This window comes from Ranitomeya variabilis, chromosome 7 (genome assembly GCF_051348905.1).
Source record: "Ranitomeya variabilis isolate aRanVar5 chromosome 7, aRanVar5.hap1, whole genome shotgun sequence".
NCBI classification, from domain to species: domain Eukaryota; kingdom Metazoa; phylum Chordata; class Amphibia; order Anura; family Dendrobatidae; genus Ranitomeya; species Ranitomeya variabilis.
In genome coordinates, this window is record NC_135238.1 from 103708815 (window position 1) to 103733847 (window position 25033).

General features: G+C 44.4%; 1 protein-coding gene across 7 annotated transcripts in view; it reads left to right on the plus strand.

Moving 5' to 3' along the window:
- The window catches only part of FBXL18 (F-box and leucine rich repeat protein 18), a 385112-nt gene that overhangs the window by 194678 nt on the left and 165401 nt on the right, over nucleotides 1-25033 (plus strand). The window contains exon 3 of one of the 7 annotated variants that reach the window (XM_077275634.1): nucleotides 23950-24151. The exons of the other annotated variants lie outside the window; for them this stretch is intronic. The gene's annotated coding sequence lies outside the window, so the exon portion shown is untranslated. The remainder of the gene's footprint in view (nucleotides 1-23949; nucleotides 24152-25033) is intronic. 7 annotated transcript variants of the gene reach the window in all.

Here is a 25033-nt window from a genome sequence, read left to right on the forward strand (position 1 = left end):
GCAACCGGCAGCTTCCGTTCCTAAGAATGCAGTGAGTGTAGGACCTGCGATGACGTCGCGGTCTTGTGATTGGTCGTGTGGCCGGTCACCTGACCGCTCACATGACCGCGACGTCATCGAAGGTCCTTCACTCACTGCATTCTTGGGAACGGAGGCAGACGCTTGCTGCGGTGACGGCCAGGGTCCGTCGGAGGGGTGAGTATATCCATATTTTTTATTTTTATTCTTTATTTTTTACATGAATATGGATTCCAGGGCCTGAAGGAGAGTCTCCTCTCCTCCAGATCCTGGGAACCACACGCCGTATAAGATGACTGGGCATATAAGATGACCCCCGTCTTATACGGCGGGCATATCCCAAATTCCATATTTTATATGGAAAAGTTGGGGGTCTTCTTATACGCCCGGCCGTCTTATACACCAGAAAATACGGTGTGTGTGTATATGTGTGTATATGTGTGTGTGTGTGTATATATATATATATATTTATATATATATATTAGCTATTGAACCCGTTCTACGCCCGGGTGGCGAGCATTTATATTGGTATATGGTCTCCATCCTGGTATGTGTTGCTTCCATCCTGCGCCCTAATCTTGTCACGTGCTGCTACCATCTTGCGCCCCCATCCTGTCATGTGCAGCCCCCATCCTGTTTTGTGTGCCTCCATCTTGTGATGTGCTACTGTCTTCCTGAGCACTTATCCTGTCACATGCTCCCATCCTGTACCCCAATCCTGTCATGTGGTGCTCCCATACTCCACCATAATCCTGTCATGTGCTGCTACCATCATGCGCCCCCATCCTGTTATGTGCTACTATCTTCCTGAGCCCTTATCCTGTCATGTGCGCCCATCCTGCGCCCCCATGCTGTCATGTGGTGCTCCTATCCTGCACCCCCATGTTGTCTTGTGCTTCTCCCATCCTGCGCCCCATCCTTTCATGTGCTGCTCTCAAACTGCTCCCCCATCCTGTCACGTGCTGCTCCCATCCTGCGCCCTTATCCTGCCATGTGCTGCTCCTATCTTGTGCCCCCATCCTGTCGTGTGCTGCTGCCATCCTGCGCCCCCGTTCTGTCATGTGCTGCTCCCATCCCGCGGCCCCGTTCTGTCATGTGCTGCTTCCATCCTGCGCCCTTATCCTGCCATGTGCTGCTCCTATCTTGTGCCCCCATCCTGTCGTGTGCTGCTGCCATCCTGCGCCCCCATTCTGTCATGTGCTGCTCCCATCCTGAGCCCCAATTCTGTCATGTGCTACTGCCATCCTGCGCCCCCATTCTGTCATGTGCTGCTCGCATCCTACCCCCCGTTCTGTCATGTACGGCTCCTATCCTACGCCCCAGTTCTGTCATGTGCTGCTACCATCCTGCGGCCCCATTCTGTCATGTGCTGTTCCCATCCTGCGCCCCCATTCTGTCATGTGCTGCTTCCTTCCTGCACCCCCGTTCTGTCATGTGCTGCTGCCATCCTACACCCCCGTTCTGTCATGTGCTGCTCCCATCCTGCGCCACCGTTCTGTAATTTGCTGCTCCCATCCGTATGCCCCATACGCTGCTCCATAAAGGTTGTTGGCCCCCATAAGATGCTCCATAGGATTATATGCCCTGTATGCTGCTCCATTATGGTTGATGGCCCCCATAAGATGCTCCATAGGATTATATGCCCTGTATGCTGCTCCATTATGGTTGATGGCCCCCATAAGATGCTCCATAGGATTATATGCCCTGTATGCTGCTCCATTATAGTTGATGGCCCCCATAAGATGCTCCATAGGATTATATGCCCTGTATGCGGCGAAAATTGCGGACTGCTGCTCTAGGAATCGGCGTCTGCACAGTCTGCGCTTTCCGGCGCCATTTTCTTGAAGGCACACTGAGGTATACAAGAAAATGGCGCCGGAAAGCGCGCACTGCACATGCGCCGATTCCGGGAGAAGGGAGACATTCATGGCCCGGAGTCAGGGGGCCTAAGTAAGAAATCGCTGTGGCAAGAAGTGCCACAGCGTAATGAGGGCGGGATCCTGTGCACACGCTACCTGATTCCTTTCCGCTGCCATTTTCTTGGTCCTCCTGCTGCCGGAATCGGCGCCTGCGCAGTCCGCGCTTTCCGGCGCCATTTTCTTGAAGACACACTGCAGTGCGTCTTCAAGAAAATGGAGCCGGAAAGCGCGGACTGCGCAGGCGCCGATCCTGGCAACAGGAGGACCAAGAAAATGGCGGCGGAAAGGAATCAGGTGGCGTAAGTAACAAAGTGCTGTGGCATGAACTGCCACAGCATCATCAGGGCGCAATCATGTCCACGGTGTCCCCACGGATCATAAATGTCCCCCTGCTCCCAGCAGTCCACGCTTTCCATTTTTTTTTTTTTCTCTGGCACTGGCTATAATATAACGCTAGGAGCGTCGCGCCTGCGCAGTCTATAAAGGCTTCGAACAGAGTGACACTCCCAGCGTTATATTATAGAGATATATTATTATATATATATATATATATACAGTTAGGTCCATATATATTTGGACACAGACAACATTTTTCTAATTTTGGTTATAGACATTACCACAATGACTTTTAAACAAAACAATTCCGATGCAGTTGAAGTTCAGACTTTCAGCTTTCATTTGGGGGTATCCACATTAAAATTGGATGAAGGGTTTAGGAGTTTGAACTCCTTAACATGTGCCTCCCTGTTTTTAAAGGGACCAAAAGTAATTGGACAGATTAAATAATTTTAAATAAAATGTTCATTTCTAGTACTTGGTTGAAAACCCTTTGTTGGCAATGACTGCCTGAAGTCTTGAACTCATGGACATCACCAGACGCTGTGTTTCCTCCTTTTTGATGCTCTGCCAGGCCTTCACTGCGGTGGTTTTCAGTTGCTGTTTGTTTGTGGGCCTTTCTGTCTGAAGTTTAGTCTTTAACAAGTGAAATGCATGCTCAATTGGGTTGAGATCAGGTGACTGACTTGGCCATTCAAGAATATTCCACTTCTTTGCTTTAATAAACTCCTGGGTTGCTTTGGCTTTATGTTTTGAGTCGTTGTCCATCTGTAGTATGAAATGACGACCAATCAGTTTGGCTGCATTTGGCTTGATCTGAGCACACAGTGTGGGTCTGAATACCTCAGAATTCATTCGGCTGCTTCTGTCCTGTGTCACATCATCAATAAACACTAGTGACCCAGTGCCACTGACAGCCATGCATGCCCAAGCCATCACACTGCCTCCGCCGTGGTTTACAGATGAGGTGGTATGCTTTGGATCATGAGCTGCACCACGCCTTCGCCATACTTTTCTCTTTCCATCATTCTGGTAGAGGATGATCTTGGTTTCATCTGTCCAAAGAATGTTCTTCCAGAACTGTGCTGGCTTTTTTAGATGTTTTTTAGCAAAGTCCAGTCTAGTCTTTTTATTCTTGATGCTTATGAGTGGCTCGCACCGTGCAGTGAACCCTCTGTATTTACTTTCATGCAGTTTTCTCTTTATAGTAGATTTGGATATTGATACGCCGACCTCCTGGAGAGTGTTATTCACTTGGTTGGCTGTTGTGAAGAAGTTTCTCTTCACCATGGAGATTATTCTGCGATCATCCCCCACTGTTGTCTTACGTGGACGCTCAGGTCTTTTTGCATTGATGAGTTCACCAGTGCTTTCTTTCTTTCTCAGGATGCACCAAACTGTTGATTTTGCCACTCCTAATATTGTAGCAATTTCTCGGATGTTTTTTTTTTCTGTTTTCGCAGCTTAAGGATGGCTTGTTTCACCTGCATGGAGATCTCCTTTAACCGCATGTTTACTTCACAGCAAAACCTTCCAAATGCAAGCACCACACCTCAAATCAACTCCAGGCCTTTTATCTGCTTAATTTAGAATGACATAACGAAGGGACTGCCCACACCTGTCCATGAAATAGCCTTGAAATCAATTGTCCAATTACTTTTGGTCCCTTTAAAAACAGGGTGGCACTTGTTAAGGAGCTGAAACTCCTAAACCCTTCATTCAATTTTAATGTGGATACCCTCAAATGAAAGCTGAAAGTCTGAACTTCAACTGCATCTGAATTGTTTTGCTTAAAATTCATTGTGGTAATGTCTATAACCAAAATTAGAAAAATGTCATCTCTGTCCAAATATATATGGACCTAACTGTGTGTATATATATATATATATATATATATATATATATATATATATATATATATATATATATATATATATATATATATATATATATATATATATATATATATATATAATTTTTTCTTTTTTTTTCTTTTTTTTTCTTTTTTAGATATAATGTATTTGTGTGAGCCAGATACTCATTAATTAAATGGTACACGTTTACACACACACAATTTGTGTGAAATGCAATACTTGTTTGTTTATATATTTTTTTTCTATAAATTGTGTGGGCTCCCGCATAATTTCCATAACCAGCAGAGGGGAGGGAAAGCTGAGGGCTGATAATATTCTGGGAGCCAATAGCCATAAAGGTTCCCAGGCTATTAATATCAGCTCACAGATGTTTGCTTAGCCTTTACTGGCTAGATTACAGTGGAACCGCAGAAAAAAATTGACAAGGGGTCCCCCTATAAAATCGAACCAGCAAAGGCTAGACAGACAGCTGCGGGCTGATATCAATAGCTGGGAAGGGGCCATGTATATTGACACCCCCCCCCCCCCCCAGGCTAAAAATATCAGCTCTCAGCTGCCCCAGAAATGGCTCATCTTATAGATGCGCCAATTCTGGTACTTATCCTCGCTCTTCCCACTTGCCCTATAGTGATGGCAAGTGGGGTAATATTTGTGAGGTTGATGTCACTTGTGTATTGTCCGGTGACATCAAGCCTACGGATTAGTAATGAAGCATCTATAAGACGCCTATCCATTACTAATCCTTTAGGTACATGGTAAATAAAGACACAGCCAGAATAAAGTCCTTTATTTGAAATAATCACACAGACTGCTTTATTAATCTTAATTAAACCATACTTACTGCATCGCCTAATCCCCGAATCCCTTGATCTCTTGCAAGAAAAATAATAAAAAAAACCCACACATACTCCCTGTCCGACGTAGTCCATTACCGAGTGTCCCACGACGATCACACGTGTAGAACAGTCACATCTCAAAATGTGACTGCTCTACCTGGCCGCAGGCGACACGAAGAGTGAGAGAATTTTCTCACGCAGCGGTGCCGTAAGTGACAGCACGAACTCCAGTGAACTCTGACGTAGGCGCAGTGATACTGTGGGAGGATACCTCCTGTCACTATCACCGGGAGTCGGGTAGAGCGGTCACATCTCCTGATATGACTGTACTACATGTGAGATCGTCGTGGGACACTCGTTATTAAATGGACTATGGCGGAAAGGTAAGTATATGTTGGTTTATTTTTATTGCAGGAGATCGAGGGCGTCAAAGAATTAGGTGTTTGAGTATGAATGTGTTTTTTTTTTTTTTGGTTTTACAATTTAACAGTTGCCGGATGATGGGACTACTACTGTCCCATCATCGGCTCATGCTCTCACTGTTAGATGTGATACCAGATATAGCCGGATGGGAGTAGTCGTCCCATCAGACGATGCCTGGCTCCACACATACCCCCACACGGATGCCCGCAGACGGGCACGTATTCTCAGCCCACACACTCTTCCTCCTTCCTTTCTGCAGCGTTTTTGGCACGCAAATCCACAGCTAATCCACAAACATTTTTACACATTTTTACACCTGCGGTTTAGCTGCGGATTTTACTGACTCAATATAAGTCAGTGGGTGCAGAAACACTGCAGATCCGCAAAAAGTATGATATGCTGCGGAAAATAAAAAGCTGAGAATCAGTGTGAAATTTTCGGCAGCATGTGCACACCAATTCTGAATTCCCATTGATCAATATTGTCTGAGCACTCTTTGCGGATTTGGTGCAAATCCACATGGATAAAACGCTGCGGATCCGCAACAAAACTGCAACATGTGCACATAGCCTTAGAATATATGTGTGCACGTTGCAGATTTGCTTGGTGAATTTTTTTTCGTTCTGGGAAGGAGCCAATAGCCAATGATTCCCAGGCTATTAATATCAGCTCACAGCTGTTTGCTTAGCCTTTACTGGCTAGTTTATAGGGAAACCCAAGAAAAAATTGACATTAGGTCCCCCTTTAAAATCAAACCAGCAAAGGCTAGGCAGACAACTGCGGACTGATATTAATAACCTGGGAAAGGGTCATTGATATTAGCATCCCGCCAGGCTAAAAACATCAGCTCTCAGCCTCCCCAGAAATGGCGCATCTTATATATGCGCCAATTCTGGTACTTAGCCTCACTCTTCCCACTTGCCCTGTAGCCGTGGCAAGTGGGGTTAATATTTTAATATTTGTGGGGTTGATGTCACCTTTGTATTGTCAGATGTCTATAAGACACGGATCTATCAATTACTAATCCTATAGTTACATGTTAAATCAAGACATGGCCAGAATAAAGTCCTTTATTTGAAATAATCACGCAGACTCCTTTATTGAATCTATATTTACCATACTTGCTGAACGCCTAGTCCCCGATGCCCTCGTCTCCTGCAACAAAAATAAAACAATAAACCAACATATAATACTATCCTGTCAGACGTAGTCCATTTATTACCCACGGCGATCTCACGTGTAGAACAGACCGCTCTATCTGGCCTCTGGCGATACACTGACAGGAGGTAATCACTCCCACAGTGTATCGCTCAGCTGCCGTGAGAGTTCACCGGAGTTCATCAGCTGATCCGCTCCGGTGCTCTCACTTACGGCATTGCTGCATGGGAAAGTTCTCACGCAGCGGTGCCGTAAGTGAGAAGATCATAGCTGATGAACTCACAGTGACTCAGTGATGCACTGCGGGAGTGATTACCTCCTATCACTGAGTCACCGTGAGTTCACCGGAGTTCATCCGCTCCGATCTTCTCACTTACGGCACCGCTGCGTGAGAACTATCCCATGCAGCAATGCCGTAAGTGAGAGCATCGGAGCTGATCAGCTGATGAACTCCGGTGAACTCTCACGGCAGCTGAGTGATACACACTGGGAGTGATTACCCCCTGTCAGTGTATCATTGGCGGCACGCATGCACGCACACATCCTCCGCTCACACACATTCTCCGCCCACACACTCCACCTCCTTCTGACATAATTTCCCTTAGACAAATCGCAGCGTTTAGGCAGCAAATATGCAAACCTTTTTACACCTACATTTTTGCTGCAGATTTGACTGACTTAATGGAAATCTATGGGTGCAGAAACACTGGAGATCCGCAAAAAGAATTGACATGCTGCTGTAAATATAACGCTACGATTCAGGATGGAATTTTTCACAGCATGTGCACACCAATTCTGAATTCCCATTGATTAATCTTGCTTGAGCAATCTTTTGTGGATTTGGTGCAATTCTGCGCAGAAAAAGCTGCGTATCTGCAACGTGTGCACATAGCCTTAATCTTATGCTTGGTGGATTGTTTTATGGGAGACTTTTTTAATTGGAACCTGACTGCTGATAGTCCTTCTCACCATTATTGGCATCCCTTCTTTTTTTCATAAACTTTACAATAGCTACAGAAATAAATATAAATGTACCATAGTTATATCCTCAGGATTTTTTAATTAGTGGTTCAAAGTAATGCAATAATATAACATTGTCTTTCAACTTACCGTATTTTTTGGACTATAAGACGCACTTTTTTCCCTCCAAATTTGGGAGGAAAGTGTGGGTGCGTCTTATAGTCCGGATGTAGCATGTGGGGAGGGGGGCAGCAGCGAGTGGGATCGCACTGTTATCCCACTTCAAGATGTCCCCGCTGCCCGGAATCAGCTGCTGGGGAAAGCACATGGCCCCGCTGATTAAGTGCAGTGAATATTTATGAGCGGCTCCCCGCCCACCGATCAGCTGAGCGGTGAGCCGGAGCAGCACATGAATGCTGCACTTAATCAGGGACACACACGGCTTCCTCAGCGCTGATTCCTTCAGCAGCTAAGGAGATTTGTGTGTCCTGGGGAGAAGGAGGCAGTAGCAGGGGCCAGGAGATCGCTGCCTACCATGCCTGGACGCCGAGTGTTGTGCACAATCAGGACCTGTGATGATGTCAGGAGTGGGCGGGCTGGAGCATCACATGGCAGCTCAGAGCCCTCCCTCTTCCTGACATCATCATAGGTCCTTCAGACTCCACAATAGAATCTGCAGGCTTCCTCTTATAACCTGTGCTGTGGAGAGGCAACAAGAGGGAGGGCTCTGTGTGTGCAGCCATGGGATGCTTTTACCTCACCACAGTGGCTGGCTGCCACAATTAAGAGGTTAGTCTACAACACACAATAAAGCACTCTGCCACTCCTGTGGTGAACTATCTCCCAGCATGTCATAGGATCTGCAGGACATGCTGGGAGTTATAGTTCTCCCATGGGATTTTAAAGCAGCACTCCAGTGCTATTTTGCAGTGCTGGAGTGGTGCTTTCACTATAAGCCCTGTGCCCCATTCTTATACTCACCCTCCAGCATCTTCATATAGTACTTCACAGACACCACACTGGTCCTGCAGCTTCCAACATAATAACATACTATTATATGTAATAACACCACATATAATAGTAGGTTATTTATGTTATTAAATATTTTACCACATTTTTTTGCTTCAAATATTTTTTTTTCCTATTTTCCACCTCTAAAACCTGGGTGCGCCTTATAGTCCGGTGCGTCTTATAGTCCGCGAAATACGGTACATGTTACAATTTCAAAGAAGAAACCGAATAAACAGCATGTACAGCAACAAATGCACCCCTAATTAATAATTGGCTGCACACCCTTTGGCGATGATGACAGCCTCCAAACGTTTGTTGTAGCCATATATAAGCTTCTTGCAATTCTCAGCAAGTATTTTCTCCCACTCTTCCTTTGCAGTTTGTTCGAGGTCTTGAATGTTTGCAGTGTTCTTTTTCCAAATGGTAGATTTCAGCTTACTCCAAAGATTTTCAAGTGGGATTGCTGACCATTTTATAACAGTCCATTTTTTCTTTTCAACCATTCCTGTCTACTTTTGGATATGTGCTTTCGTCATTGTCTTGCTGGAAGACCCATGATATTAGTCTAAAATCAAGTTTTAATATACTGAGTAGGACACTCTAAAATCTCATGATAATTCTGATTTCAACATTCCTGTGATACAGTCAAGGTCTCCAGTACCAGATGCAGCAAAGTAACCCTACAGCATTATGTATCCTCCACCATATTTAACTGTTGGTAGGGTGTTCTTTTCCTTATAAGCTTCATTGCGCAGTCTGTAAACAAACTGTTGCTTTGCATTGCCAAAAGGCTCTATTTTTGTTTCATCTGTCCACAGAAAATTTTCCCGGAAGGATTGTGGTTTGTACTCTTTTGCATAGATAAGTTGTTCCTTTTGATGTCTTCTCTTCAGCGATTGTTTCTTTTTTGGCCTTTGCCCATAAAGCTCTGCTTAGTTTAGTGTGTGGCGTATGGTACTTGTTGGAACCATAACCCCAGACAGTTCCAGGTTGGCCTTCAGGTCCTTGGATGTTTGATGTGGTGTGTTCTCCACCAATCGCACCAACCCTCGAAGACCTCTCTTGACAATTTTCCTCTTCCCCCACGTACTGGGAGGTTCTTATCATGCTTGGCAAACTTCTTCATAACATTATGAACTGTTGAAACTGGGATACCAAGGTCTTTGGAGATGGCCTTATACCCTTGTAAGTCTTATTTTCTAGTGACAGCAGTTCTGATGTCATCAGACAGCTCCTTTGTCTTCACCACTGTGACAAAGGAACAGGGACTAACATGTGGCTTTTTAAACCACTGAAGTCAGGGCCGGCTCCAGGTTTTTGAGGGCCCCAGGCGAATGAGTCTCAGTGGGCCCCCCTCTTTAACGCATACCACGATTCATGATGCACAGATACAGGCCACACAGCGTGTAGCACGGGCCACGCAGCGTGTAGCACGGGCCACGCAGCGTGTAGCACGGGCCACGCAGCGTGTAGCACGGGCCACGCAGCGTGTAGCACGGGCCACGCAGCGTGTAGCACGGGCCACGCAGCGTGTAGCACGGGCCACGCAGCGTGTAGCACGGGCCACGCAGCGTGTAGCACGGGCGGCCCACGTACACAGTATATAACACAGGCAGCCCACGTATGTAGCGCAGCCCACGTAGTATATAGTCTACAAGTCATTCAGATGCCAATACTGTAGGTCTGTCTCTGTAGTGTGGTACTACAAGTCCCAGGCAGGCTGCATCCCCCCGCAATGCTTGGGACCAGGAACTTGAAAGGAAGACAGTCACACTGCTTCACTTTCACCGTCACGTCACTCACCAGTCACGACTCACCCACACCATCGCCATCGCTCCTGACCGTTGTGGACACAGGATGCATGTGCATGCACTGACGACTGCTGCTCGTCTTTCTGCTGCTCGCTGCCGCGCTCGACCTGGACGGTGGACCCGCGTCCCGGACCGTGTCGCGACGATCTGTGTGTGAGCTCTTAGGATGACGAGCTCCTCATTCCCACCCGGAAGTGACGGCCGCCGGCCGGGAATTGACTCTTCTATCCGCATGGTGAGTATTCCTGCAGTCCCAGAGAGCTCTGTGTGCCGCCTCCTGCTGCCCAGAATCATATGCCAGCTCCAGCTCCGCCTCCGAGTCCTGGCTGGAGTCACACACAGCACACTAGCACAGGGAGGGAGGATGGGGATGTAGTCCGGCTTCAGGGGCCCCCCAGGAGCTCATGATGCGCATCAGTGTTGGCATAAGTGTCTTACCGTTATGGGCTCCCCTGTCTCGCCAGGGCCTCGGCACTTTCCCGAGTGCGTCGGGTGCTGACGCCGGCCCTGACTGAAGTCATCATTCATTGGCTAATTCATGTCACATGGGCACCAACAATCACTGTTGATTCTCATTTGTGATTTACCATAGGTGAGTCAAAATGTGTTTCCATACTAACTTTACATAATGGCTTCCAATACCAGTGTGACAGCAAGCTTTAGGTTTTTCTATTTTTCACTCCCATTGGTTATTGTTTTAAATTGTTTATCATTTGCCCTTTTGAATTGAACACGAGTGCTCTATACAAAAAAACTCGTTTCCGTTTTCATTTTTTCAGGAGATATTCCACATTATGTACTTAACCCCTTAACCCCCAGAGCATTTTTTCAGTTTTGCGTTTTCGTTTTTCACTTCCCTCCTTCCCAGAGCCTTAACTTTTTTATTATTCCGTCAATAGGGCCATGTGAGGGCTTATTTTTTGCAGGACAAGTTGTACTTTTTAAAGATATTGACATTGGATTTACCATGTTGTGTACTAGAAAATGGGAATAAAATTCCAAGTGCGGTGAAATTGCAATAAAAATCACACACTTTTTGTTTGGCTTTTTTGCTAGGTTCACAGTTGTGGCCAAAAGTATTGACACCCCTGCAATTCTGTCAGATAATACTCAGTTTCTTCCTGAAAATGATTGCCAACACAAATTCTTTGGTATTATCATTTAATTTGTCTTAAATGAAAAAACACAAAAGAGAATGAAGCAAAAAGCAAAACATTGATCATTTCACACAAAACTCCAAAAATGGGCCAGACAAAAGTATTGACACCCTCAGCCTAATACTTGGTTGCACAACCTTTAGCCAAAATAACTGCGACCAACCGCTTCCGGTAACCATCAATGCTCTGCTGGAATTTTAGACCATTCTTCTTTGGCAAACTGCTCCAGGTCCCTGATATTTGAAGGGTGCCTTCTCCAAACTGCCATTTTTAGATCTCTCCACAGGTGTTCTATGGGATTCAGGTCTGGACTCAATGCTGGCCACCTTAGAAGTCTCCAGTGCTTTCTCTCAAACCTTGTGCTTTTTGAAGTGTGTTTTGGGTCATTGTCCTGTTGGAAGACCCATGACCTCTGAGGGAGACCCAACTTTCTCACACTGGGCCCTACATTATGCTGCAAAATTTGTTGGTAGTCTTCAGACTTCATAATGCCATGCACACGATCAAGCAGTCCAGTGCCAGAGGCAGCAAAGCAACCCCTAAACATCAGGGAACCTCTGCCATGTTTGACTGTAGGGACCGTGTTCTTTTCTTTGAATGCCTCTTTTTTTCTCCTGTAAACTTTGTTGATGCCTCTGCCCAAAATGCTCTACTTTTGTCTCATCTGACCAGAGAACATTCTTCCAAAACGTTTTAGGCTTTTTCAGGTAAGTTTTGGCAAACTCCAGCCTGGCTTTTTTATGTCTCGGGGTAAGAAGTGGGGTCTTCCTGGGTCTCCTACCATACAGTCCATTTTCATTCAGACGCCGACGGATAGTACGGGTTGACACTGTTGTACCCTCGGACTGCAGGGCAGCTTGCACTTGTTTGGATGTTAGTCGAGGTTCTTTCTCCAACATCCGCACAATCTTGCATTGCAATCTCTTGTCAATTTTTCTTTAAACTTCTTGATGACACTGCACACGGTAGACACAGGAACATTCAGGTCTTTGGAGATGGACTTGTAGCCTTGAGATTGCTCATGCTTCCTCACAATTTGGTTTCTCAAGTCCTCAGACAGTTCTTTGGTCTTCTTTTCTCCATGCTCAATGTGGTACACACAAGGATACAGGACAGAGGTTGAGTCAACTTTAATCCATGTCAACTGGCTGCAAGTGTGATTTAGTTATTGCCAACACCTGTTTGGTGCCACAGGTAAGTTACAGGTGCTGTTAATTACACAAATTAGAGAAGCATCACATGATTTTATTCGTACTCCCATGACAGCACTACGAGAGAGGGGATCCGCCCTTCAGGAACAGGAAACCTACAGACACAAAAGGGCGGCACCTCTCCCATGCATCAGTTGGTTTCCTGTTCCTAAGGGGACTGGATCCTTCAGAAGTTTTCTACAAGGATTCCAGGCCGGCCGGCCGACTCAGGTAGCGAGGGGGTCTCCTACCTCGGCCGGTGCGGGGTACCTGAAGCAGTCACGGTGGTCCCGGCGGGGTTGCACGGCGGTGACTGGAGCAGCATGGAGCGGTCGCCAGGGGGTGTCCTGCCTACGGAGCCAGCATGCGGTGAGTATAGCGATCCACCCTCCCTCGAGTGCTGTGAGGCTGTGATGGGGCGGCGGCGTCTAGGTGGCTCCGACCGGAGTACAGCTGGCTGGCCTCGGCGTCCCACGATGCTTGCAGCGCTGACAGGAAGCGCTGTGAGCTGTGGTGACGTCGGGAGGCGGAGCCGGTGGCGACTTCCGGGTCGCGGTGTTCCTGCGCATGCGCGGGGGCACCAAGATGGCGGCGCCCACCGAAGATTGCACGCCGCTCTCCCTCGGGTCCTCGGTGATCCCCTACAGCTGCGGGGAGGTGGGAAATCCCAACAGACGCTGTGCAAAGATGTGCTGACCGAAGGAGGGGCTATATAAGGAAGGTCCAGCTGCATGTTCCCTGCTTCTGGTCTCCAGATCGTTGAAGATGGAGTCTGATCATGATCAGCAGGTTTTGCTGCTGGATGAAGCAGCCCAGAAGCCTACGGAGAAGGAACACGTGAAAGAGTGATGGATCTGGCCGCAGAAGCTCCTCCAGACAAGGGGTCTGGAGCATTGGTCAAGCAAGATCCCCCTCGTACTTCGGTATCTCTCTGGGTGTGGGCAACCACTGGTAAGTGATCTTCGAGAAAGTTCACTCAGTGACTAGTCTTCCCTCATATGTTTTTTGGCAGGGAAGAAAAAACGTCAGTAAAACGAAGCATAGGGAATGTGCCATCTGCGGAGCTCCCTTGCCTTACTCACACCCTAAAAAACTATATGTGACCCCTGTATCCAACAGACGGTGAGGTCTTGGAAAGGGGGAGGGGATATGGCATTTCAATCTTATAGATAAGTCTGCCTTACTTACCCCCTCAGGTAGCAGAAGAATCCTCTTCTATTGCGGCCAGTCTGAAATAAATGGTTCGTTTGGAAGTCAAACAGTCCATCAAAAACCTTTCACAAGCAGGAGGCTCTAAGCAAAAAGCTCAGTGGATATCCGATTCATCTGAGGATAAGGACGCGAGCGGAGCCTCAGACGATTCAGCAGCATCATCCTCCTCTTCGGAAGAAGACGCTGCTCGTTTTTGTTTACCCATAGAGAAGGTAGATAAATTAATAAAGGCGGTCAGAGGCACTATGGGTATAACGGAGCCCAAGCCTCAGCTATCCAAAGAACAAATGATGTTCAGTAGTCTAGAGCAGAAGAGGCGTAGAGTTTTTCCTCTAAATGAGAAAATACAAGAACTTATTAACAAAGAATGGAAAAAACCCGAAAAAAGGGGTCTTTACCGCCAGCGCAAAAGCGTAGATATCCTTTTGATGACCCAGCAGTCAACAGTTGGGAAAAAGCCCCTAAGTTGGATGCGGCAATTGCCAAGGTGGCGAAGCGATCTTTTCTCCCATTCGAGGATATGGGAACACTTAAAGACCCCCTAGATCGGAAGGTGGACACCTTCCTAAAGGGTACTTGGGAGATGGCTGCCGGCTCCTTAAGACCTGCGGTAGCATCGACCTGTACGGCAAGGTCAATGATGGTCTGGTTGGACCAATTGGAGGAGCAGTTAAAACAGGGAGCCTCTAGAGACTCTATACTCGCAGCATTACCAGTAATTCAGGAGGGGGCATCTTTTGTCAGACGCCTCCATTGATTCCGTTACGTTGGCAGCCAGAGCAGCAGGGCTCTATTGCCGCTAGAAGAGCCTTATGGTTAAAATGCTGGCCTGGGGATATGCAAGCGAAAGCAAAGCTCTGTACCATCCCTTGTAAGGGTGAATATTTATTCGGACCCACCTTGGATGAGTTATTAGAGAAAGCGGGGAATGATAATTAGAAATTTCCAAACCTATTTGGTTCATATCGTCGTCCCTTCAACAAAAGGAAATTTAATCGAGGAAGGAAACGTACCTTCTCGCCAGTGACAGATAAATCCAGATGGGATGATAAACGAAAACGAGGTACAGGGTTCATGTTTCGTCGTTCTTCGGCAGATAGGAAGAAACGAGATCAATGACTAGCAATCCCCGTAGGGGGGAGATTGTTACATTTTTCTGCAGATTGGTCAACAATCACAAACAGTGTTTGGATAAAAAACACTATATCTCAAGGACTTAAACTCGAGTTTATTCATATTCCACGAGATAAATTCAAGTTAACCCCCTTACGTTCATCTCCCGCTGAACAATCTGCGTTGGAAGAGGAAGTAATGACTCTGTGCTCCAAAAACGTCCTTGTAGACGTTCCGCATTCTCAGGAAGGGAAAGGTTTTTACTCTCCCCTATTCCTAATTCAAAAGCCTGATAAGACTTATAGAACTATTATAAATCTTAAAGGTCTCAATAAATTCTTGGTAAAACATACCTTTAAAATGGAATCCATTAATTCGGCAGTAAAATTGCTTTTTGATAACTGTTTCATGATAGTAGTGGATTTGAAAGATGCCTACTATCATGTACCTATTCATGCAAGTTACCAGCAATACCTAAGGGTAGCAGTATTAATGGGTGGAACAATTCGACACTTTCAATTTAGAGCACTTCCCTTCGGGATAACTTCTGCCCCTAGGGTGTTCAAGAAAATAATTGCTGAAGTCATGGCATACCTAAGGGAATCAAACATCCTTATAATCCCCTACTTAGATGATTTCCTCATTGTAGGAAATTCGGTAGATCATTTGCCTATCACAAATTACTAAAACTAAATTAGAACACCTAGATTGGATCATAAACTTCAAAAAGTCTAAATTACAACCCCTTAATGTTCAAAAATTCCTGGGGTTACTATTGAATTCAAAAACTCAACAGTGTCTTCTCCCTATAGAGAAATTAGAACAGATTCAAAATAAAGTGTCAAGAACAATTAATACACCCTCCATGACCCTTCGACAAGCAATGTCCTTACTAGGCTTGCTCACATCATGCATACCAGCAGTTAAATGGGCTCAGTTCCATACCAGAACCCTACAAAAAGAAGTCTTATTCTATGACAGTTTTAAGGGGCACTTTAAATGAAAAATTAACATTGGGGTCAATAACATTAGAGTCCCTTAGATGGTGGCTAGATAAACAAAATTTATCAGCAGGGGCACCCTGGATAGTAAATGTTACCCGAGTAATAACCACGGATGCCAGCTCTTCGGGGTGGGGAGCTTATATGGGAGACATGGTGGTCCAGGGTCAATGGGAACCCTTCACAACATTCTCGTCCAACCAAAGAGAATTATTCGCGGTTGAATTAGCTGTTAAAAAATTCCTCATGTATCTGCAGGACCAGCACGTCAGAATCTTATCGGACAACAGAGTCGCAGTTGCTTATATAAATCGCCAAGGGGGAACACGTTCCGAAGCGTTAATGCAGATCACGGGTCGCTTGTTCCGGATAGCCGAGTCAAATTTTCGATCTTTCACGGCTCTTCACATCAAAGGGAAGGAAAATGTGACAGCAGATTTCCTCAGCCGAAATATACTAAAGCAAGGAGAATGGTGTCTCAACGAGGACATTTTCAATCGTATTGTCCACAGATGGGGTCAGCCAGTGGTGGATCTGTTTGCCACCAAAAGCAACAAAAAAGTAAAAAATTTTTGCTCTTTAAATCCCAGGGAGAATCCCCTGGCAGTGGATGCCTTCCTAATAAAATGGATTTCCCACTGGCCTATGCGTTCCCACCGTTGAACCTGTTACCTCTAGTGGTGAGGAAAATCAGGGAAGATTGAGCAAATATCATCCTAATTGCGCCCTTTTGGCCCAGAAGAACATGGTTTGCCTCCCTCAGGACGATGTCAGTATCGGCTCCCTGGGTACTACCAGAGATCCCGAACTTACTTTCTCAAGGGCCGATCTTCCATCCACAAGTGACACCGCTCCATTTAACGGCTTGAAATTTGAACGGTCACTGTTGGTAGATAGAGGTTTTTCTCCAAAATTGGTAGAAACACTCCTAACGAGTAAAAAGCAAATAACTACTAGAATCTACTCTAGAACCTGGAGAAAATTCTTAGCCTGTTCAAAATTTGATATCCAGGAAGGGGTACCGATTCATCAAATTTTAGAGTTTCTGCAGAAGGGGTTTGAGTTAAAACTCTCTACTAGTACCCTAAGAGTGCAGATTTCAGCCCTCGGTGCCCTATTTTCCTGTAATATAGTTAACAACTATTGGATAGCCAGATTTATTAAAGCGGTTAATAGATCTAGACCAATACATAAAGACAGAACGGTTCCATGGGATCTAAACTTAGTTCTGTCATCTTTAACAAAACCCCCCTTTGAACCCCTTCAGGATGCGTCAATTAAAATGTTGACGCTTAGACAGCTTTTTTAGTTGCCATAACCTCTGCTCGCAGGATAGGGGATATCCAGGCGCTTTCTAGACTTCCTCCATACACAGAATTTTTATCAGACAGAGTGGTCCTTAAACCTGATCCAGCATACCTACCGAAGGTAGCGACACGATTTCATAGGTCACAGGAGATAGTCTTGCCAGCTTTTATTCCTAATCCTTCTAATCCTAAAGAACATGAGCTCCATACGTTAGATGTTAGGAGATCTCTTTTACAGTATATCTCAGTCACCGATAGTTGGAAGAAAGATAATGCACTGCTTCTTTCCTTCCAAGGTCCAAGGAAGGGATGTAGAGTATCCAAGTATTCACTAGCTAAATGGATTAGGGAGGTTATCTCTCTGGCTTACACAGCAGGTGGGGGGCCGGCTCCGCAGAATCTGAAGGCACATTCCACCCGAGCCATGGCATCATCCTGGGCGGAAAGATCTGGAGTATCAGTGGAACAAATATGTAAGGCGGCCACATGGTCATCCCCTTCCACCTTTTTTAAGCACTATCGGTTGGATTTGGGGTACTCTTCCGATCTCACCTTCGGGTTAAGGGTGCTGCAAACTATAGTCCCTCCCTAGGGTGGCTTACATCTCTGTAAATCTCTCGTAGTGCTGTCATGGGAGTCCGAATAAAGCATTAAGCTAATTACTGGTAGCGGCATTTTTCGGAGGCCCATGACAGCACCCTTAGTTCCCTCCCTATTCATATGGGGGTTTGCACTTATAGATATACAGTTAGGTCCATATATATTTGGACACAGACAACATTTTTCTAATTTTGGTTATAAACATTACCACAATGAATTTTAAACAAAACAATTCAGATGCAGTTGAAGTTCAGACTTTCAGCTTTCATTTGAGGGTATCCACATTAAAATTGGATGAAGGGTTTAGGAGTTTCAGCTCCTTAAAATGTGCCACCCTGTTTTTAAAGGGACCAAAAGTAATTGGACAGATTAAATAATTTTAAATAAAATGTTCATTCCTAGTACTTGGTTGAAAACCCTTTGTTGACAATGACTGCCTGAAGTCTTGAACTCATGGACATCACCAGATGCTGTGTCTCCTCCTTTTTGATGCTCTGCCAGGCCTTCACTGCGGTGGTTTTCAGTTGATGTTTGTTTGTGGGCCTTTCTGTCTGAAGTTTAGTCTTTAACAAGTGAAATACATGCTCAATTGGGTTGAGATCAGGTGACTGACTTCGCCATTCTAGAATATTCCACTTCTTTGCTTTAATAAACTCCTGGGTTGCTTTGGCTTTATGTTTTGGGTCATTGTCCATCTGTAGTATGAAATGACGACCAATCAGTTTTGCTGCATTTGGCTGGATCTGAGCACACAGTATGTCTCTGAATACCTTAGAATTCATTCGGCTGCTTCTGTCCTGTGTCACATCATCAATAAACACTAGTGACCCAGTGCCACTGGCAGCCATGCATGCCCAAGCCATCACACTGCCTCCGCCGTGTTTTACAGATGATGTGGTATGCTTTGGATCATGAGCTGTACCACACCTTCGCCATACTTTTCTCTTTCCATCATTCTGGTAGAGGTTGATCTTGGTTTCATCTGTCCAAAGAATGTTCTTCCAGAACTGTGCTGGCTTTTTTAGATGTTTTTTAGCAAAGTCCAGTCTAGCCTTTTTCTTCTTGATGCTTATGAGTGGCTTGCACCGTGCAGTGAACCCTCTGTATTTACTTTCATGCAGTCTTCTCTTTATGGTAGATTTGGATATTGATACGCCTACCTCCTGGAGAGTGTTGTTCACTTGGTTGGCTGTTGTGAAGGGGTTTCTCTTCACCATGGAGATTATTCTGCGATCATCCACCACTGTTGTCTTCCGTGGGCGCCCAGGTCTTTTTGCATTGATGAGTTCACCAGTGCTTTCTTTCTTTCTCAGGATGTACCAAACTGTAGATTTTGCCACTCCTAATATTGTAGCAATTTCTCGGATGGGTTTTTTCTGTTTTCGCAGCTTAAGGATGGCTTGTTTCACCTGCATGGAGAGCTCCTTTGACCGAATGTTTACTTCACAGCAAAACCTTCCAAATGCAAGCACCACATCTCAAATCAACTCCAGGCCTTTTATCTGCTTATTTGAGAATGACATAATGAAGGGATTGCCCACACCTGTCCATGAAATAGCCTTGGAGTCAATTGTCCAATTACTTTTGGTCCCTTTAAAAACAGGGTGGCACATGTTAAGGAGCTGAAACTCCTAAACCCTCCATCCAATTTTAATGTGGATACCCTCAAATGAAAGCTGAAAGTCTGAACATCAACTGCATCTGAATTGTTTTGTTTAAAATTCATTGTAGAAATGTCTATAACCAAAATTAGAAAAATGTCGTCTCTGTCCAAATATATATGGACCTAACTGTATATATATAGATCTCATGTGTGGTGTCTAGCTATGTTGTAATAAAATGTTTCTTCTTGAGTTTAAACTGTATATAATGTAATGTAATGTAATTGTGTGCCACTAACCGCGGTAGTCCTCTCAGGCTCTGAAATACAACTGATGCATGGGAGAGGTGCCGCCCTTTTGTATCTGTAGATTTCCTGTTCCTGAAGGGCGGATCCCCTCTCTCGTAGTGCTGTCATGGGCCTCCGAAAAATGCCGCTACCAGTAAGTAGCTTAATGCTTTTCGAACAGTGCCAACACTTTTGTCCACCCCCTTTTTTATTTTTGGTGTGGAATTATATCTAATTTGGCTTTAGGACAATGCTTTTTGTGTTTTTTCATTTAAGACAAATTAAATGAAGATAATAATACCAAAGAATTTGTGTTTGCAATCATTTTCAGGAAGAAACTGAGTATTATCTGACAGAATTGCAGGGGTGTCAATACTTTTGGCCACAACTGTATATGCTAAAACTGACCTGCCATTATGATTTTTCAGGTCATTAAGAGTTCATGGACACCATACATGTCTAGGTTATTTTTTATCTAATTGGTGAAATAAAATTCCAAACTTAGCTAAAAACAAAAAAAAAAAAATTGTGCGATTTTCCGAGACTCATAGTGTCTCAATTTCCAGGATCTCAAGTCGGGTGACAGCTTATTTTTTGCGCGCCGAGCTGACGTTTTTAATGATACAATTTTGTTGCAGATACTTTTGATCACCCATTATTGCATTTTAATGCAATGTCGCTGTGACATTACATTTTAATGCATTTTTGTGGTGACCAAAAAAAAATAATTCTGGCGTATTTAATTTTTCTCGCTACGCCGTTTAGCGATCAGGTTAATCTTTCTTTTTTTTTCAAGATAGATTGGGCAATTCTGAACCCGGAGATACCAAATGTGTTGGTTTGATTTTTTTTTTTTTTTTGTATGGGGCAAGAGGGGGTGTGATTTAAACTTTTATATATTTTTTTAAAATTTTTAAAGCTTTTTTTTTTTTTTTTTTTTTTTTTTTACTTTTGCCATGCTTCAATAGACTCCACAGGAGGCAAGAAGCTTGCATAGCCTGATCGGCTCTGCTACATAGGAGCGATGCTCAGATTGCTCCTATGTAGTAGAATTACTGCATTGCTATGAGCACCAACCACAGGATGGCGCTCACAGCAATCTGGCATCAACAACGCACCGATGACCCCCGATCACGTGACTGGGGTCAGCGGTGTGCGTATTTCCGGCCCAATGGCCGGAAGCGTTTGTTAAATGCTGCTGTCATCATTTGACAGCGGCATTTAACTTGTTAATAGCGGCGAGTGGATCGCTATTCCACCCGCCGCTATTGCGGGCACATGTCATCTGTACAAAACAGCTGACATGTCACGGCTGCGGGCTCACAGCCAGAGCCTGCATCAAAGCCGGGAATCTGCCGTCCGATGGCAGAAAGGGGTTAAACTTCATGGGTGCCAATAACTATGCCGTGCACCCAAGAAGAGTTTTACCCCCACATATGGGGCTTCAGCGTACTCCGGACTAATTGGACAACAACTTTGGGGGTCCAGTTTCTCCTGCTACCCTTGGGAAATAGAAAAAAATTGTGGGCTAAAAAATCATTTTTGTTGAAAAAAAAGTTTTTATATGTTCACGGCTCTGCGTTATAAACTTCTGTGAAGCACTTGGGCATTCAGTGCTCACCACACATCTTGATAAGCTTCTTGGGGGGGGGTCTAGTTCCCAAAATGGGGTCACTTGTGGGGGGTTTCTACGGTTTAGGCACATCAGGGGCTCTGCAAACACAACATGACGCCCGCAGACCATTCCATCAAATTCTTTCATCAAACGGTGGTCCCCCCCATCCTCACATATGGGGTATTAACGTACTCAGGACAAACTTGGCAACAACGTTTGGGGTTCAATTTCTACTGTTACTCTTGTGAAAGTAAAAAATTGTGGGCTAAAAAATCATTTGTGAGGAAAAAAAGATTTTTATTTTCATGGCTCTACGTTATAACTTCTGTGAAGCACTTGGGTGGTTCAAAGTGCTCACCACACATCTAGATAAGTTCCTTAAGGGGTCTAGTTTCCAAAATGGTGTCACTTGTGGGGGGTTTCCACTGTTTAGGCTCATCAGGGGCTCTCAAAATGCAACATGGAGTCCGATCTCAATTCCAGCCAATTCTGCATTGAAAAAGTCAAACGGTTCTCCTTCCCATCCAAGCTCTGCCGTGTGCCCAAACGATGGTTTACCCCCACATATCGGGGTATCGGCGTATTCAGGAGAAATTGCACAACACATTTTGTGGTTCTTTTTCTCTTGTTACACTTGTGAAAATAAAAAATATTGGTTCTGAATTGAAATGTTTGTAAAAAAATAAAAAAAATAAAAGTTAAATGTGAATTTTTTCCTTCCACATTGCTTCACTTCCTGTGAAGCACGTAAAGGGTTAATAAAATTCTTGAATGTGGTTTTGAGCACCTAGAGGGGTGTAGTTTTTAGAATGGTGTCACTTTTGGGTATTTTCTGTCATGAGCACCCCTCAAAGTGACTTTAAATGTAAGATGGTCCCTAAAAAATTGTTTTGTAAATTTTGTTGTAAAAATGAGAAATCGCTGGTCAACTTTTAACCCTTATAACTTCCTAACCAAAAAAAAGTGTCCAAAATTGTGTTGATGTGAAGTTGACATGTGGGAAATGTTATTTATTAACTATTTTGTGTGACATACCTCTCTGATTTAAGGGCGTAAAAATTAAAAGTTTGAAAATTGCTAAATTTTTAAAATTGTCGCCATATTTCCATTTTTTTCATAAATAAACGCAAGTAATATCAGAGAAATTTTAACTCTAACATGAAATACAATATGTCACGAAAAAAGAATCTCAGAACCAGCGAGATCCGTTAAAGCGTTTCAGAGTTATAACCTCATAAATTGACAGTGGTCAGAATTGTAAAAATTGGCTTGGTCATTAAGTACCAAACTAGCTCTGTCACTAGCAAAACAGCGCAAGCAGGACATGCGCAGAAGCATTTATCACTTACCAATTGATGCTACTGTGCAAGCGCCGCAGCCATTTTGCTTCAGCCAAATTTTTTTTCCTTCAGTAAAATGGCGCTAGCGCAGTAGCATCAATCCGTAATCGATAGATGCTACAGCACCAGTGCTATTTTGCTTGAGGAGAAAAATTTGGCTGCAGCATAATTATGCCGGGGGCGGCGCTTGCACAGTAGCATCTGTCGGTAAAACCTGCAACTGCGCAGGCGCTGCTGCAGGTGCCATTTTGATGGATGTAATTTTTTTTTTTCTGTAAGCTTCACAATAGCCAACAATATAATTTCAACAATATTATATGCAATGTGTAAAATAGGTGGCAAGTCATTGAAGTATCAATGATCTATCATAAGCCCATAAGGATGAATATGTAAGCAGAGCACCAGATTAAGCTGAGCCCATAGGCCGCCCGAAGCACAAGAATCTTAATAACTGAAAACTAAAAATACAGATTAACCCCTTCATGCATGTGCCGTACTAGTACGGCGCATGTTGTCTCCCGCTTTGATGTGGGCTCCGGTGATGAGCTCACAGCTTTCCCAACACGCGTCAGCTGTTTTGAATAGCTGACATGTGTCTGGAACAGCCATGGGTGAAATCGCGATCCCCCCCGCATCTATTAACCGTTAAATGCTGCTGTCAAACACTGACAGCGGCATTTAACATCCGCTTCCGGCAATCGCGCCTGAAATCCACCCATCGGTAACCCCCGTCTCGTGGTCACTGGTCACCGATGGGTTAGCATTACAACCAGAGGTCTCCTGCAGACCTCTGTGGTTGTCAGTGCCATATTGCTATGATCATCGCCTGTATGTAGCAGAGCCGATCGGGTTATGGTAGCTTTTATTCTACCATGAAGACTATTGAAGCATGCTACAAGTAAAGTAAAATGTTTTTAAAAATATAACAAAAATAAAAGTTCAAATAACCCCCCTTTCACCCCATCCAAAATAAAACAAGAAAAAAATAACTCAAACATACACATATTTGGTATTGCCGGGTGCATGTTTGGTGTGTATGGACTTGTAATGACCTGGAAAAACCATAATGGCAGGTCAGTTTTAGCATTTGGTGAACATCGTAAAAAAAATCCAAAAAACGTTGTTGAATTGCACTTTTTTTTAAATTTCACCTAACTTGGAATGTTTTCCCCTTTTTGAGGACATGATATGGTAAAACAAATGGTGTCGTTCAAAAGTACAATTCATCCTGCCAACAATAAGCCCTGAAATGGCCATATTAACGGAAAAATAATAAATTTTGGCTCTGGGAAGAAGGGGAGCAAAAGACAGAAACGCAAGACCGAAAAAGGGATTCATCTTGAAAGGGTTAAACAACCACAAGACGGTTTTCATCAACCAAGGTATCATTTTAATCAGTATAAGTCACCAATCTGACAGGGTCTGTAGTTTACTTAGCAAAATCCTGTTGACAGGTTTGCTTTAAAATGATCAGTAAATGGATGCCTAACTCTTCTTCACCAAATTTTGAAAGCCACCTAGCTGAAGCGACTAAAACCACATGTTTGTTAGGCTTTCTGGAGACTGACAAACCCAATACATCTAAACTATTTCCTCTTCTCAGATTAGCGTGTCTAGTCTGGAAGCAAGCGTAGAGAGTAGTAAAATTTAATGAGGTTATAACGGAAATGCCTCCTTGGTATAACACTTATTTCTTTGCTTTGTAAAATCACTTTCTACTCGGTTCTGGAATTCTCAAAATATACTTTTGCTAAAAGATATATATGACCAGAATATCCTATTATCTTTTGAACAGATGCAGACGAAGTACAAGATTCCAGTTTTTTACATTCCTTCATTTTATGACTACAGTCCAATCCCACATGCGTGCAAACACGTCAATATCATCTCTATCTCTGATAGGAATACATAAATCGCATGCCCCCCCCCCCAGGGTCCCGTTTTGACTTTGTACCCCTATATGCTATCCACAGGTATAAAGTCTAATCTACTAGTAGTTGGGACAAAGTGGCAACTTTTTCATCCCTCCAGCATCCAGGATGAAGACTGGGAAGAGGTATTGGAAACTCCAACTCGGGTCTCTCCTTCAGTTAAAGGGAACCTGTCACCCCATTTTTTCGGTATGAGCTAAAAATACCGTTAAATAGGGCCTGAGCTGTGCATTACAATAGTGTATTTTGTGGACCCCGATTCCCCACCTATGCTGCCGAAATACGTTACCGAAGTAGTCGTTTTCGCCTGTCAATCAGGCTGGTCTGGTCAAA